Genomic DNA, 18,096 nt, shown 5'->3' on the forward strand with positions numbered 1-18,096 from the left:
AGCTAGACAACATCATGACCCAACTCTGGCAACAGAGATGGGAAGCAGAAAAAACAGGCAGACTTTCCTTCCAATTTTTTCCAAGCATTCAGGACAGGAGGCACATGTCTTTTTACCATCCAAACTTCATTACCACTCAAATCGTTACAGGACACGGGAACTTCAGGGTATACCTAAAGCGTTTCATGAACAAAAGGAACAGGAAATGCCCTTGCGCCCTAGCTGAGGATCAAGATATGCTATATATATATCTTTTTGTTCACTAAATCAGTGGCGTGCCGTGACATTTGATAATAGGGAAGCTGTGTTTCTGTAAGAAGCCGACTTACAGGGGCAATCAATTAATTGCGCGTGAGAGCCCGTTCGTATTCGTTTGTTCAGTATGCCAGTAAAAACCGCATACTTCTTTAAATGTATTTTTAATAGATTATCTGACGTACTTAATAAATAAGAAAGTTCAATATAATTACCTCCGTTATTAGATTCAATAAATTTTCTATGCCCTCTAAATGCCAATTCTTGCTTTGAGAAAAAACATATAACATCTATTAATTTAGATATATCTATTAATCGTAATTATCTTGTTATAATTTTCAATATTTATTTTATATTGTCTACCAATGTTAAATTCTATTCCTCTTTGATTTCCAAATTGCTTCAATTTTACGAAAGAATCGTCATTCGTCATAAATTTTATCGTCAAAATGTCGAAATTTTATTGTTGACGTATTTATATTTAATTTAGGCATTGGTCTTTCTCTTTTAATAATGTTTTCTTTTTCATTATACGGTCTTGAGCCAAAACTTTTTTAAAATAAATTTTTGAATCACTAGCCACGATATAACGGCTAAAATTAAAATTATAAACAAAAACTTACTTAGTAAAACAAAATGTGTGATGAATATACATACCTAGTAAAAAAATTTTTCAATTGTACGAATATACTTTTAAAGAAACTTATAATTAAATATAACTTTGTGAAGAAACGTACATAAATATAACAAAATATTCTTACTCGTTCGTTTTCTAACTAATTCGTTTTAGGACCAAGTGTTCACGGAAATTTCCAAAATTTACAACTTTTCGGTCACTCTCATTGAACTGGAAAAATTTCTGTCTTTACTACATCTAATATTACGAAGAGATCAGACCCCACTGTACTTGGCAAGAGATTGGTTCGGTTAAGCTTCTGTTTAAGTAAAATTTCGGCTCTTTCATTAGGGTTTTATTTATGTTTCTAATTCCCTAATCGCTTAATTATTTAACTACTACTTAAGTAGAAATAAGTTGAAACCGGTTACTTTGTACTTGAATATCTGTAGTCTTGGGAAAGAAGTAGACAGAAATTTTTATGACAACCGATACATAAATCGTAAATTTAAAGAAAATAAATTCTAGAGCTTTTTTTTGTACCATTGTACGTCTCATTCATTAAATTTGGTTGTAAATGATGCTGTCAAAGTAACAGTTAATTTTTTATCACTGTACTAGAATTGTACACGTTTTTTCTGCATCCCCTTACAGATGGAACATACTAAATCGTAATATCACCGGTTTAACATTGAAATCCGTAAGTAATATAAGATGGGAGAGCAGAATAAACGTAGAATAAATATATTTATTATTTTTTTTTAACTCTTTCTGCCCTGTGGGCACTAAGAGGGCCTCTTTTAGTAGGCCCATTATGGGTTCGGCCAGGCCCACAATGGAGCGACCGGGTGATGAGGGACGGGGCCCAACATATCCAAACGGACCACCCCCCGAAAAATTCCTGGGGATTATTCGACCCGTTCGGATTCGATCCCGGGTCCCCCAGAGCGGTAGGCTGCCACCTTTACCGCTCGGCCATCCGGCCGTCAGAATAAATATATCAAATATTTTAATGGGTTTTTTTAAACTCCTGTCAACTATACAGAACTATCGTAAAAACATACCAGTAAATTCCTATCGGTTGGGTTAAGTTATAAATCTAGTCTAGGGTGGACAACCTTTTTTATAACATGGGCGAGAATAAATTTTACGTTTTTTTCCGCCGGCCGTAGTAGTTAATTGACGCCTTCTTGTGACTTGTAATTTTTTTAGTCTGCAAATATGAAATAAATAAATAAAAAGTTAATTACTACATTTATTTCTCTTATCGTTTTCGAAAATTACAAAAAATTGGAAAAATAACTATTAATTAGTTATTTTCCAATTTAATAATCTATTAAAGATCTCGCGGGCCGGATAGAAACTTTTTGCGAGCCGTAGCTGGCCCGCGGGCCGGGGGTTGCCCGCCGTTGATCTAGTCTACTCGTGATTCACATAATCGGGCGAGGGCGGCCAAATATCTAGCAGGCAGGCGGCTAACAGCCCACAACCGGTCCGGGATATAAAATTAGATGCTTTATGCGTGTGTCGCTTCTACCAGCTAAACCGGGTGAGGTTGGTGCTCTGTAAACCGCATGTGCCAGTGCCTATATAATCTGGCTGATTGGAAACTGACCCGGTTTCGACATTCCTTCCGCCACCGAATTATTCGAATATACAATAGCAATCTTATCGTTTTTTTTCACATGTAGTATAGAAATTTGTAAAAGATACATAATGCAGTTATAATAAAAAATGAATTTTAATTAATGCATGTACGTTAAAATATGAAAATTTATATTTTATAAAATACAAGGGAAGGTCATTGGAAGATGGAATCGGCGCTTCCATCGCTTCCAATGACGGCATGCCACTGCACTAAATACAAACCTGAAAGACGAATTTTAGCGAGCAGATTGAATGACCACGGTTTTCACTGGCCATGCCAGTTGAAAGCCTTTTTCACCAATCAAAAGACCCTACAGGCTCTTGAAACTTTTATCAGAGCTACTGGCATGCTGGACTGCCAGTTAGGCGAACTATCCAGCGGTTCCCCTCTCGTTAGAGAGGGTTGTTCATACGCTTTTTGTTTTGGCCCATGGCAAGTCAGCTGTTGAGGGGCTCTTCTCATGTACTGGCTGTATTGTATATACACGACTGTTTTCTTTTGATACCTCCAATGCCATGGAGGTCTTGTCCTTTGTACAAGCGCGTCTATTTTCTTTTATTACCTTTTAAAGCCAGGGAGGGCTTTGTCTGTTTTTTCCCCAAGGGGGTTGTTCATACGCGTTTTGAGTGTTGAGCTCCAAGGCAAATTAGCCGATATGGAGCTCTTACCTGAAGTTGCAGAGGCAGTTATTCTGTATACAACTGTAATTTTGTAATTTCTATTCATTGGTGTTAAATAATTAGCACTCAGCTGGGTGCTCTGAGACCTCATATTTCACACGTTCCTGTTATTCTTTTTCTTTTCTTCATTCTTCTCACTTCTGCTATAAACGTTGATATTTCCTTTTCCAAGGTTATACTTATTGGTGGAGGCTTTCTAATTAGGCTTACCATAATATTTTTTTCTCAAACCGGGTCAATTTTGAGAAAATACTCGCAACAGAAAATTAAGCCTACTGGGATAAGTACAGTACCTATGATTGAAAAGGCTAAATAAAGCAGTTAACAAAAACAACAAGTTAAAAGCAATTTTTAATAATTGAACTAAACATATTTTATTATTAAGAAGTTATTAATGTTTATCACTAGTGTGAATATTATTGTGAATTTAAAAATTCTTTGTCATTTAAATCGGTACATTTAAAATACAACAATACATTTGAGGAAGTTCCTATTGATTGCCTCATGTTTCGCACATTTCAAGTGATTTTTAATGTTTGAATGACCACTATGAGTTATTGAAATTTCTGAAAAACACAGTTCATATTTCACTTGGTCAATATAATCACAGACTTTTTCAATCATCAGAAAAAACAATTTCTTTTGGCATTTTAGAGATTAAATGAATTTAATGTACAGTACAAAATAATCGCAAATACTGACCAGCAATTTGAACTGGATTAAGATATGACACGCGCAGCAATGACGTGACCAGTGTAAGTTTCAGTGTTGCCAACTCGAATTGAAACAAAATATATAAAAAAATGAAATAAAAATATGTAGATCTCATAGGCTACGTGCTGTTATAAATTCTGTGAGAAAATAAAACATCTAAATTCATTAGGCCATATGCTATAAATTTTGGGGAAAACATCTAGACAACTTTAAAAGTACAGTAGAACCTCAATTATCCGGACCTCGATTATCCGGATTGTTCAAAATTAACAAAAATTTTACAAATATGCTGATTTGCACTTGTCGATTGCGACGCTGTTTATGTACGTGATGGAATGCATAACTTTTTTGTCCCAATAACGTCTCACCCGGCACAGTGGTCCTAAACTTTTTAATACATTTTGCGTCGTAATAAAAATATAACTTGACATACATACTGTAGTTTGCATTTTTATGAATAAAAATTTGACATTTTCAACTGCTTTTTATTTTATAAAATCCGTCTTCTTGCGCCACCAGAGGGCCTTTAAACAATAGGCAGGGTTATTGTTGGTCAGTAGTAGTACAAATTCAAAACGAACGTTTTTCTTGAAAATTTGATCACGATTTAAATACAGTACAATATTTTTTTCGATTATCCGGATTTTTCCTTATCCAGACTACCTTCATCCCCAATTAGTGCGGATAATCGAGGTTCTACTGTACTTAGATCTAGATACGAAATATTTAGATTGGCAACAGTGAGTGCAATTGCCAAATCGCCATTTTACCCGAGGCTTTACTATTTTTACTTCATGTACTGTATATTCAACACTTTTAAAATTTTACAAAATAACCGGTACAAAATGACCAATTGCCCGGGACGCTGGGACAACATCGTCAAACCGGGATAATCCCTGTCAAAACAGGACGTCTGGTAAACCTATTTCTACTCCTTTGGTAAATGTAAATGTAAATGTGGACGTTTTTGTGTGGTACGACTTTGTTTACCCTCTCCGAAGCTTAATAATTTCTCGTATTTCGTTAAAAATTTTTGAAATATTCCAGGGAGGTTTGTGTATTAGGGTAATTAATACTATTAAATTTTGGTGGTAAAAAGTCAAGGTATAAAGAGGTAGAGGGGATCGTGTTTGTAAGGTCGCCGACCGGTGGTGATAGGGAACTTGAAAGCCTACTCCTCGGCATCAATGTACGGTTGCTGTCTTTTAGGTGGGGATCAGTTAATCCCGCATCATAATGAACCTAAGGGAAGTTTGCATGTGGGTGTGGCGAAGGAGGGAATTGAAGACAAATGTTTTACAAAAGAAAAAGCCGTTTATTTGGTAACACTTATGTGACAGTTCAGTTCCACTTCTTTATCGTCCTTCGGGATGGCAAGGATTTTCCTTTCTGTTGAAGCCTCGGGGCAGACGAGATGAGATCGCTGGGTGTTGGGGATGATCGGAGAGTCGCAGAGACGTCTTGGGAGACGACACAATTCACTATATAAAGCACACGGTGAGCTTAATCCAGAAGAGACTTTCTTTCGACCTTGAAATTCCGATTTTTTAGTTTTTCTTCCACTATCTTCATTTCGGATTGGTCCCTCGCTTTCCGATTGGTCTCCCCTTTGTTTCCAGGGGAAAACCGAGACCAACTCAGGTAACGAGAAAACTCTGATTCGAGGTGTCTATTTGACACCTTTTTGTCGACTATGCTCGGAGATTGTTGATTAAACCATAAGACTAGCGCTCATAATTTAGCCCGTTGTTTGTGATTTTTGTCGTTATGGAACTTTGACGATCATACGCGATGTTTTTCTATCCATCAGATCTTTCACCTTTTCCGAATTTGTTTTCCTAGATTGATTATTTATGAGCGCTTGTGTCAGAGTTCTACTTTTCGATTTGACATTGACAGATCGTTTAACACGTGTTGGAGTCGTCCTAGGACTCGTTGTTTATATTTTGTGTCGCACTGTTTAGATCAAGAGTTTTTTTTCGCTCTCTTTTATATAATCTATTGTTATAATTTAAACACAAGAATTCTGCAATTTACGGGATTTCGGACCTCGTCTCGGACCTCACATGTTTCATATCTCAAGTAGGGTCGAACTTAATGAAGATTTTACTCGCAATTGTCATATATATATATATATATTTTATATATTTATTTTTTATATGTATTACATATATATAGAGCCTATGTTTATATATATATTTTATTGTCATTCATAACTTTTTTCATATAAAACTCATCCCTTCCTTCAAAATTAAGATTTTTGCCATTTTATGATAATTAATTATATAAAAAGATTTTAACCGAAATATCATAACAGATGGTGCCACACGCATTTTAAATGTTGTTGCCGGGAAAGGTAAGTAACTGGTTGCAGGATTTTTTACTTTGCGAGGAGTCATTGGAGTGACTCTGGATTATTAAGTCAACAAAATGCCACAGTTTAAAGATAGAGAATAGCTTGTGCAACTGCGATATATATTAAACAAGTGTCTTTTTTTAAAAAAAATATTTGTGTACTTTAATTAAGATATAACTTTGGTAAAATGGCTTTTGATTTGAATTTACATATTCTTACATTAAACAATATAACGAATAATGTACAGTACATAGACGTGATGTTTATTTTTATTTCGATTGGATGTAAAAACTGTATGAAAGAAATCTATAAAGAATTACAAATAAATGAATAATAGATTAATAATTAAATTTTAAAAATTCAAATGCAATTATACAAATAATGATAGAATGAAATAGAAATTCTTATGCTTTTCGAAATTGGATTTCGAATCTTAGGAATGGTGTAAGTGTGATAGATTTCAACAAATCTTTTTATTGCAAATTTCAAAACGTGATCTCTGTTGTAATTGATAAACTATGTACTTTTAAGTTATAATTTTCAGTTTTTGCCACAAAAATATATACATTATATATTAATAGGTTTCTATTATCCATTATCAACGACAAGATTTGGAAGGCGATGCAGCACCAATAAAGCATTCTTGAAACCAATTCAACATCGTCCTAATTTAGATATCTTGCTGTTCTCCTTCGCAACTAAGGTAAAAGCATAATATTGGGATATATATATATTTATCAGAAATTCGTAGAGTTTTAAAACGAACTCTAAAGATTATTACTGTGAGAACTTATATAATACGCAAACCCACGTAACGGAATTTTAACAAGGGTTTTACGGAAAAAGTCAAAGTTTGACTCTAGCACATATTGAAAGAACAAAATTTTAACGAAACAGAACAACGAAATAAAATTTGACGAAAAGAAAATGTCGCGCGAAAAAACTAAACTTCCTAAATATCAGGAGAGAAAACATTATAATCTAATTTGTAAGAAACGAGCGAGAGTTTAGGTCTAAAGTTTCTAAACAACTCGCGATAGAAAGTGAAAATGCTACTATTCACCAATGTAATTGGTAACACCCCGCTAAAACCCGTTTTTCACTTTGCGTTTCGGATTTCGGCACGATTTTAACTTTCCCGGCTGTTATACAACAGAGGAAAAAATCGAGCAACAAGTTACTTAACTTTCCCGGCAATACTTAAAATTTGGCGTGTGGCTTTCTCTGTTATGATATTCTATTATTAAAAATTATTTGTAATTTTAATTATTGTAAAATGACAAAAAAAAGCTTACTTTTGAAGGTAGAGGTGAGTTTGATAAAAAAAAAGAAAAAAAATTGTAACTGTTAATACCGAGTGAAATCGTCATTAGGTCCGACCCTAGTCGAAATACAACACACGATTTTTTATATCTCCCCATCCCCTCGACCTTTAATCACAAAAAATGAAAAAAAAAACCAATCCATCTGTTACACAAGCCTCTCTGCAAAATTTCAAAAATTTTCGACAAAAGGCACAGGAGTTATAGCTTCAAAGTGGATGAGAAAAATCATACCACCACATATAGTTAAATCCTTTGAGTCCATAAACGTAAAGATTAGGAAGGTACATTTGTTGACTGATTGCCATAATTTTCCCCTGTTATAACAGTCAGGAGAGTAAAATTTATTTTATACGTTTATGTAATTAACTTCTTGCAAACTTTTTATTTCTTTGGTCAATATATTCTACACGGTAATCGAAAAGTCACGCGCAAGTGTGTTAGGAATCAATTTATTTTGTGAAGTTAATGTAGAAAATAAAGTAGGTAGTAAAAACAAAGTTCTTAATCTGATCTTTAAGGAAAGCAAACTAAAATAGCGTTATTGCAACATACGTTCGAACTGACCTCCCCGTTCACGATTACAGGCTCAAGATGTTTTATCACGTTTGATACCATGTTGTGAAACACTAAAAATTGATACTGGCAACCAGAATTATAATGTTTCTCTTCAGGAAAGGAAAAAAATCTCTAGCTGACAAATCCGACAAGTATGGCAGCCACAATTATTTCTGATGAAACTCGTCTGAAACTCATAAAAATCAGAGTTTCTATTAGTAGTCAGAACGCATTATAATGACATCTTGTGGAGGAAGACAATAAAAATAACTCGACACAATTTACACAAAGTGATGTGTTGATGTGCGCAGTTTTTCGATCAACCTGTGTAATGTATTATATTTAAGGCTTTATCTGACATTGAGGCTATTTAACTCATTTACTACATCAAAAGCTATAACGATAAGTAACCATTTCTTGATATTTTTTAATTTCTGAATTACATTTCGGCTGTATTACTTCAGCCCACTTTAATTATTATGGTCTAAGAAATTTTATATCTTCACAGGTTTTTAAAACAAACCCATACCGAAATTTATACAAGTTTTATTAAACTATATATATAAAAAGAAATGAGTGCGGAAAGGAAAACTTTTTTATTTTTTTATTTTCGTCCATTTTATGACCGATTAGAATGTATTTCAATAACGGTAGAATAATGATTGTTTTCATTATGTTTGAAAGGAAATACAATAGAACATGATCAAGACATGAATTAAATCAGTAAACTCAAAACACAAAAAACTTAAGTTGTGAAATTAACACGTGTTCAAATTTCATTTGAAAGTTTTCATCAATTTTACTTGAAAACGTGTAATGAAAGCTGAAAATATCAAGCGAAAACGTTTTCAAGTTTTAAAATTAAAGCTTTTCTTAATCTAGCAACGTCGGTAAAAGTACTCGTAGTTATTTTTATTAAGAAGTATTAGCTTTATCTTAAATTCAGTTTTCATTGTGTGATTCAATGCTAATGAATTTGAGCAGTCATGTATTGTTGATGAAATCTATCATATATCTATGCATATCTACGTAAGTATGATAGATTTAATAAATATGCTAAAATATATGGTGAACAATTTCTTCCATGATTAAACTTAATAATTTAAATTTTACAATTTAGCATAAAATATTTCATTTCTAGATTATTTTCGATGGATATAAACGAGCTAAAGGAGTTCAATTCGATCGATTCAAGAGATCTTATACTGTTTATGCAAGAAAAGAGATAATTATATCAGCTAGAGTCATCAACTCGCCTCAGTTGTTAATGCTGTCAGGGATTGGCATTAGAGAACACTTAAATAAATTCGAGGTAAGTGTAATAAAACTCTGAGATGAAATTTTAAACAATAATAACCAAATATATTAATGAGAGAATTAGGGAGAAATCCAAAAATTTAAAATAAATATTTTCCTGAAAAATGTGTGAAATTATCCAAAATATATTCTAATGGTTAACTGTATATACTTTATATATGTACAGTATATTACCTTAACAATAATGCATTGAGGATGGCTGAATGAATAGCAATACTTAAATATGATTTGGTTATTTTCGATCAATCGTAATTAAAACTTTATATCTCTAAACAATGTGCGTTGATATACAGTTTTATTTTTTGAATTTTAATTGAATGTGTCTAATAAAATCTTTAGAAGGGTACTGAATGAAAATAGTATGCCCTAAAGAATTTTTGCTACCTGAGGCTCTACTCGAGAAAAACCCTCAGAAGACAGTGCAGCTGCGCCTACGTATCGCCTTATTCCGCCTCTGGGCTGTTATCTATATTGTGTGGATTTGTTTATGTAATCCAGAGCAATTAGTTATTTTAACTGACAGGTATGTGACACCACTTTTTTATATCTCTATCTGTAGATATAGATATAACAAAGTGGTGTCACATACCTATAAATATAACAAATGTTTAATTATTTATTTGTAATAATATATTTTACCCAGCTAAAAGGTAGCGATAACGTCCAACAAGAAAACTATTTCTAAAATATTGAGATAAATCGGTTAATGTTACCTTAGGTAGCCAAGATGGCGGCTCGTCTCTAATTCCAGCAAGGAAACAGTGGGACGCACGTTCTAACGTAACCTAACATAACCTATTCTAATAATTCGGTTGTCAATAATTATCGTAATTTATTAGAATAGGTTAGGTTAGGTTAGGTTAGGTTAGAACGTGCGTCCCACTATTTCCTTGCTGGAATTAGAGACAAGGTAACATTAACTGATAAATCTTTCATTTGACATTTAATATCTATATTCTCTCGTGCATACAATGTATTTTAGTTTTGATACGCTAAATTTTTAGACAGAAGTTTTAGACTTACATGAAATGATATACAATATTTCTATTTATTGTAATTGCTGAAAAATCACAACAGATAGGTTAATGAAATACGGCATTGTTTAAATAGCAAGTGCCTTCTAATAAACAGCGCAGTTGCCAACTGAAAAAGTTACATAAAGCTCATTGTTTATTTGTATTTCTCCCAAAAAAAACATGAATTTAAATAATCTCTGCCAACAAGAATCTTTTGACGTTATCGCAATTGTTTCGCGCAACTACGACATCGCGTCATCATTTTTCGTTTTTGTAGAGAAGACTAGTGTCAAAAATTAAGATTGACTTATACAATTAGTATGGAAAAATTGTCTTTGTTCTTGATTCCCGTAGTTTATGTAGGATTCGTAGCTGATTAATAGGGTTTCAATTGGTTTAGATCCTTCTTCCTCGTTTTGTAATTGTTTTCCCATATTTTTAAAATAAAAACTATATTTAAATAAAACTTCCCCAGCATATAATTCATCACCATTTTTAATTATTTTGGACAGTCAATACGGATAGTTTATTATTTAACTACATGTTATATTATAGAAAATAACCTATTGGTACAGGTATGGATTTTTAGTAGAATAATCTAACCAACGACAACTGAGTCTTGGATTTTACTAAGATATGATTACGAATATTTTATTTCGGTGGATCCCAGCTGATGTGAACTTAAATAAGCTAAAGTATGACTAATAGATTCAAAATTTTATATTTCGTTTTGTCAAATACTAAAAAAGTTTCTAAGAAAGTATCAAAGAAAGTAATTGTAATCTGATAGGAATTTACAATATATGTGAAAAAAAGACAACTGCAGGATATTCAGTATAATGCATGAAACACTACTACAAAATCGAGATAACAACTAAATCAATTGCCGGTAGTGACTAAGATTTGATATTAGGTTATAACCTGAGTAATAATTGTTTAAATTGGAGAGACATTTAATCGGTCTCGATAGATGATATCGAGAAATCGGGAGAAACAGGTTGTGTGTGGGTTTCTCCGTTAACCTTTTCCTCTCCGTTTTCTGCTATGCATTAATATAAATTCTTCATTATTTAATTACTTAATTACTTTCATATTCCCCTTCGGATTCTCACAATATACAAAATAACATTACGTAATTATGATATATCAACCATATTTAATTTAAATTATGGTATAAATATGTGAGTACTTTATGAACGGCCTCAAAACTGCAAATTACGAAAGCATTTAGTGATCAGTGAGTGAGATCGGCAGTTATAAATTATGTTCCAGTCTAAATCTATAAGAGATGGGTAGATCCGGTGGGTACCGTTACAGCCCGAGTTCGTAGGTAATTTGTCTGTCTGTTACCTTTTCACGTCTAAACCGCTGAACAGGTTTTAATAAAATTTGGCACAGAGGTAGCTTACATGTTGGAGATGGACATAGATATTTTCTCGCGGTAAAATGTAGCCTTACTCCCATGAGAAAATTCGATATAATGTGGGCGAAGCTGTGGGTAGACAGCTAGTGACAAAAAGAATAAATTATTTTTTTACATTTATTACCTTTAAAATACAAGTCTAATAATAATGAAAATAACATAAGGTTATTTAATTTTAATGTGACAAATGTGCACGATTTTCTTTGCACAACTTTGTAAAATCTGGTTGCTTTTTGGTCAACTGTAGTCTCAAGTCATCTTCGAGTTGAAGTCGGTAATTTCGCGAACACGAATTGTGTTAATTGTACAATTTTTGTTTCTTGCGTAAGAATGTCATTTAGATATTGTCACAAATGCATTTTTTGATGAAATTTTAAGAATATTTTTAGTTATAAATAAACGAATTTGTGCATTCGACATCATGTTGTAAATTGCCGAATTTTTGATGGTCCACCCATTATTCTTTTGATTGCTTCATCTCATTCATTTAAATTTCAAATCGACCGATTTTAGATTGCCGCGCGTACCCCTTTATGCAATTTTGTGTACCCCAGGGTTACGCGTACCACTAATTGGAAATCATGGGTCTAATCCAACAGACTAAGCAATTTCGACGTTACGTAATGAATCCGAGGAACAGCCTAGCTTAACAGTTGCGGCAGAGCCGTATACCTTAATTCAGGGGTCCCCAACCTTTTTGTACCTAAGAGCACATTCTAGAATACCGGCCGGACGGCGGGCACCATTTATTTTTTCAAGGTGAATTTATACTTGGACATAGTTAATAATACATACACATAATGTACAGAAAACATTTAATTCCAAAAATGTAATAAAACATATACAAGACTATTAACAATAATTTTTACAAAACAAGCAATTACTAAACAATGCATACAAAATCTACAGAGTATAAAAATTCTTTATAAAAAATATAAATCTGAAAGTAAATGTGATTTTTGGCATTGCATTTCATTGGCCATTGCTTTGTAATTAGGAGAGTATGATGATATTCTTGCTTGTAAGCAATCGTCAAGGTGTAAGTCGTAATCTGTACTTTGATTTTATGATATTCAGAACGGACCGGTTTATTTCATTTCAGGTATGGGAGATTTGGCGGAGGGGAAAAAGAGATCGGTCGCATTTCGCTTTGTGCTTTTATCTGTGTTGGACGCCATTTCTACTTTTGAGTGGTTAATCATTAAAAACGAAAAAACTTTTACATAGCATTTTATTGAAACAAAAACGAAATATTTTTCTTTGTATTGTGGTCTCACAGCGGCGGGCACACGTAAAACGATCGGCGGGCGCTATGGTGCCCGCGGGCATAGGGTTGGGGACCACTGCCTTAATTGATTCGAAGAGCCGTCTAGACTAATTGGTCCGATTCACTGTCTAAATCAACTGTTCCTAGGAGCCATGTAGCTTAACTATTTCGGGAAACTGTCTAGCTTAACGGTTCCAATGAAACCGTTCCTGTCGCAACAGTTTCGCACCGAATCAGTTCCAACAGTTCCGGTTTTACAAGCGGAACTGGATTGCCCACATCTGAAACCTATTATGTCATATAGTCCGAATCGAATACTTTGTCGATATCCCTACCGACTTAAATACTAATATTTCAATGTCCAGTAATCTGGCTGATTATACATTTATGAATAAGTTCTAATTTTTACTTATTTTAGCCAAGTCTTAAGCTCTTATCTGTAGGTCTTCTTGAATAATAAATTATCAAGTAATTATTATCATATAGATTCCAGTCGTGTCAGATCTTCCAGTAGGTCTTAATCTTCAAGATCACATTTTCCCTCTTGGAATGGATTTCTTAATTGACAAACCAGTTTCTGTCATCACCTACCGTGATCTAACTCCATTCAATGCTCTACGTTATTTCAAATATGGTTCTGGTAAGACTTTTATCGATATGTTTATTTGAACAGACAATAGTGTTTGAATAATATAATAAAGAAACCGTTTTTACAGGACCGTGGACCATACTAGGTGGGGTCGAAGGTTTGGCTTTCATCAATAGCCGTTTTGCGAATTCTTCTGATGATTATCCAGATATCGAACTGTGTTTTGTAACTGGCAGTCTGACTTCTGATGGAGGAGAAATTCTTATTCCAGCCTTTGGCATAAATAATGAAGTGAAGTATTGAAATTTTATTTTGTATTTTTTGATTCATACTTATTTTTAATTACATACAATACTCTCTTCAAAAGTACCTTAAGAGACGAATTCATAAAGTCGCATAAGACTCATCTGTTTTTCTCTTAATCAAAAATATAGATTTATAAATCTTGAATCTATACATATACACAATTTTTTAAAAATACGCGCAGACCTATTCCGAAATGCTCTAAGTATGATATTTGTGTATAATAGTTCTATAATCTGGAGTTTAAGAACAAAAGTGTAAGAAATTATCTAAAATGGCGGAGTACTGGACGTTTTTGTATTGTCACAAAATTCGATCGGTTAGGTCTATATATCATCTACACATTTCAATTTTTAATGTACAGTACATTTTATACCAGCGCACGTTTCTGTATGCTTACAATTCGTTTGCATACTCTCTTCTTTCATTCTGTTAATGATACTGTTTACGACTATACTTTGTTAAGATTACACTGCTCTTTATTCCACGTGGAGTTGACGCCCCAACATGTAGCGTCGAATTTGGCCGCATTGACATCTTTGCCTCGATTTTTCCGCGGTTTCTAACTCATCTTTAATGCATCACCTATTCAAAAAAATTTCGATTCGCGGAATACAAATATACTGTAGTATTATTGACAATTTTGGATTATCGGATACTTTTCAGCAGTTGCCAGAGTACCGGATATTCCAGATTATCGGAATCTAGATTAACGAACTTCTTGGGTATCGCTGTTATTTTTATACTGTAGTTCGAAAACGTAACGTTTTAAGAATAGTCTCAAAGTCAATGGTCTATCGGATGGTAATCGGCAACCTATGGCACGCATGCGAAACTTGGCACGTGTGAGACGAATTTCATTGACACGCTGATTGAATATAAATGTAGTAAAAGTTGCATTTTCATTATTAATTAGACATTGAAATGAAATGTGTAGGCCGTGATACAATAAAAATCTATATTCTGCTTGTATATTTATGTTACAGCGGATGCGTTTGCGCTCCGTGTCGTCATTTACGTGTTGTGAATACACCTCACGTGTAAGAACATTTCCATTAACAACGTAACTTCAAAATTACATATTTTTGAAGTCCATTATAACTGGACTAATCTTATAATATATATAACAAAATTCGTAGAATCATGTCAGCACGTGGAATAACATCATCATTTATGTTCGGCACAACATCACTGAAAAGTTACCGACTCCTGCTCTAGGACACTTACAAGAAAAAAATAAGTACGACAAATTTTGTTGCCTTCAAAAACGTACATAAGACAAACTACATTGATCTCTATATCTTGATCTCTATGACACAAATCTACCAAATCGAGATTTCTAAGACCATGCAGTTTAGATGGACATAACTTGAAGACTCGAAGAACTTCACTACTACTTTCAAAGCGTTGACTTTCAGAATTCAGCAATAAATTGTTGAAGTATTAACTGTCATCGCCAAGATTTATGACTCCTTAGGTCGTCTAGGACCAGTTATAATTCAAGCAAAAATCTTTCTAAGAAACTTCGGCTCAGTAAGCTCGATTGGGAGGATTCCCTATCTAAAACCCTCAATTGTAAATGGGTGAACCTTGTATCATCCTTGAAAGCTTGGAAGATCATATGACTGCTACATATATTCTGGCAGTTCCCTTCTAAAGGACTGCATGTAAATGTAGCGGAATTAACGTATTGAGCAGTAGTGTTGTATTGCGTAAAGGAAGATTATGTAATAGGCCTACTGGCAAAACATAGTATCTTGTTATTCCTCTTAAGGACATTTTAATCCCTCGATTAGAGCTGTCAGCTTTTCTTTTACCGTCTCAATTGATCGAAAAGGTACGGTTATGTTTTGAATGGATATAACTGAAGTCATCTTACACACAGATTTAACTATTGCAATTGCTTGGATCAACACTCCGCATATCACTTGAAGACTTCTGTTGCTAATTGATTAAATGCACTGATGCTGTTGAATGATCTAATGTTTTTCAGCAAGACGTATAATGAAATATTTCAGTTGTTACATCGCAAAGTGTACTTGCTACTCTTCTGGAAATGCCAAAGCGGTTAGCTAATGCCGGAAAGAGCATTAATTTTCTTATTATGTAATAAGTCGTGAGAGACATTCCTGAATTTGGTTCAAGAGCGATTGGTCAAACAAATATCAGACAACCTGATAAATGTGGCGTCAATAACTTATTCCAGTCATGGATAAGTTTTATAAAATCGTTAGTAAAATTTTTACATTTGGCATCAATGGAAAAAAGAAAAATAGATTTTATAGTGTAAATATAAAGTGTGGTTCATGTTATTTAAAAAAAACAATCCACGGTCCGCAATTTTCTTACAAAAAATCAAAATGAAAAGACGTTTTTGAAAAAAATATTGAAAATTGTTCACCTTTAACAAGAATATTGTTAGATAGTATGAGACGGGGTTTTCGAGTGGTTAAGGTGGCAGATAACTCTGGAGGACTCAGGATCGAATTCGGAAGGGTCCAAAAGCCTCAGAAATTTTTAGGTGACTAGTCTCTGTCCTAATATGTCAAGTTAACTGGTCGCCCTATTGCGTGCCTAGCCAAACCCATAAAGGATTTTTTAAAAATAGCCCTCTTGGTGCTCATAGGATGAAAATAGCCTTTAATATCTAGTAAACGTATTAGTAGCTACTTCCATTTAGTATTTCGAAATCGTCAATATGACATAAAAATGTTGAAAATTTATTTTGCCCGCTACAGTTCGTGATGCAAATAAGCCTATATAGCATTAGGAAAACTCAAACTCATTGTGTCGTCACAGAAAAGTTGTTACACTTCTCTCTAGCGACACAATGCAAATTAATGGAAAATTCATAATATTGCCAATACTAATCGTAATTAAATTCTCGATAAAATTAAAAAAAGCAGATGTCTCTTTAGACCAGTGATTCCCAAACTTTTTCGATCCACCACCCCCTTTGTTTCATAAAGTTATACCTTACACCCCTAACCCATTTTCTCTTGTGTAAGAAAAAATTGGAAATATTCTTAGGAAAACTTTTCTATGAATATCACACTTGTGCCCTTACCGTACAGTACATTGTTCTCAACATCTGGAAACCATTAAATGCAATGTTTTCTCTTATCAGTTTAACAGAGGAAAGGGAACGGCTGTCAGTAACCCCAACTTTTGCCTTTGGTCACCGTTTAGTACCCTGTCTCCAGTGCCCCCTAGATTTACTCACCGCCCACAAGGGGGCGTTATCGCCCACTTTGAGAAATGCTGCTTTAGACAAATCTACAGATATTTCTAATTGCGAAAAATGTGTATGCTTCATGCGATATGATACACAAAACACTGCTGAAAAAGGCAATTTAAATTGTAAAATACTAGATGCTAATACAACTAGAAAGACCCCGCTTGACGCGGGGAATGCGTTCCTAGACGACAAAGCGCTAAACGAAACAACGTTAAACGAGGTCATTTTAACATAGAGTAAATAGGGATAGGGGAACACGCGACCAAAAATAAACAAGTTTCACTTTAATTTAAAGTTATTTTTATATTATTTAACATATATTATTATACAAATTAACACAAACATATGCACACAGAAATGTGAAGTTTATTTTTTGTGACGAAGGTCCTGACGTTTTTGAAATTCTTTTTTTTTTTTTTTTTGCAATAAAGTCGTAATGCTTTATTTGTCGCTTTTTTCTTTCCTTAAACAAATGTCGTTAGCAGAAGATCGCATCCAAAACGCCTCGTTTTGCTTTTGCACTCCTTTCAAAAATCTGGATCATTGGCTACAATTTGATCAACGATTTTGGTAATCGTTATTAAACTTATACTAAGGAAATCTCTAGAAAAATTTTTTGGGTTCTTCGTTTTCTGAATCTCTATTTTCCAGTTCTACATTAATTCCTTGTTTTTCCAGTTCTTGAAGGATGTCGTTGGTAAGATTCTCACCAAAAACTTACTGTAACTCCTAGCTCCTCAATATCCTGCTCGTATACATCTCCTAGTCATGCTGTATCGATTAGGTTGATAATT

The 18,096-nt window shown here is 33.7% G+C and overlaps 1 pseudogene; it reads left to right on the top strand.

The window, feature by feature from the left end:
- The window catches only part of LOC136982103 (glucose dehydrogenase [FAD, quinone]-like), a 29,713-nt pseudogene that overhangs the window by 4,273 nt on the left and 7,344 nt on the right, over window positions 1-18,096 (top strand).

This window comes from Centruroides vittatus, unplaced genomic scaffold (assembly GCF_030686945.1).
Source record: "Centruroides vittatus isolate TY-2023 unplaced genomic scaffold, ASM3068694v2 contig_808, whole genome shotgun sequence".
NCBI lineage: Eukaryota > Metazoa > Arthropoda > Arachnida > Scorpiones > Buthidae > Centruroides > Centruroides vittatus.